The sequence below is a fragment of the Dufourea novaeangliae genome, unplaced genomic scaffold (genome assembly GCF_001272555.1).
Source record: "Dufourea novaeangliae isolate 0120121106 unplaced genomic scaffold, ASM127255v1 scaffold113, whole genome shotgun sequence".
In the NCBI taxonomy this organism is placed as follows: Eukaryota; Metazoa; Arthropoda; class Insecta; order Hymenoptera; family Halictidae; genus Dufourea; species Dufourea novaeangliae.
In genome coordinates, this window is record NW_015373986.1 from 762,205 (window position 1) to 762,945 (window position 741).

Below are 741 nucleotides of genomic sequence, written 5' to 3' on the forward strand. Positions count from 1 at the left end.
TCAATAACAGTGGATTAATCTACGTACTTTCAGCTACAAATTGAGTGCTTCAGCTAAACGAAAGCTGTCCGTATAACGGTGTAAGAGCTGTGCAAAGTGAACTAACCGGGGTACGCATGACGAGATACAGTGTCAACCGTTGCAAACAAATGAGATTTTAACAGTGTTCTGGTCGTTTAATGTTATTGCCACTGACTGGAGATTAATCTACGTTCTTTCAGCTACGAGTTGAGTGCTTGGTCAAGACGAATCAGCCGTTATAGGGTACTAATCTACATTATTTAAACTTCGAATGTAATGCATGACGAAGAAAAGTGTTGCCTGTTTAGTGGTTATGTGATTGACACATATTTCGATCGGATTTACACTGCTAAACGAGCATCAGTTTTCCTCGTCATGGTTTACATTGGAAGTTTAAAGAACGCATATTAGTACTCTCTAGCAGGTGGGAACCAGTAATTACAAGAACATTGTTAAAATCTCAATTGTTTGCAACGGTTGACACTCTATCTCGCGATGCGTACCCTGTTTAGTTCACTTTGAATAGCTCTTCCAACGTTCTATGGACAAGTTATATCTTGATCAAGCATTCAGTTTGAAGCTAAAAGAACGTAGATTAATCCACTGACATTGATAATAACAATAAATAATCAGAACACTGTTAAAATCGCATTTAATCGCGGAATACCACTATATTTTTCGACCGGTGGCGCCATCCGTGGCGAATCGTTGAAACTGCTA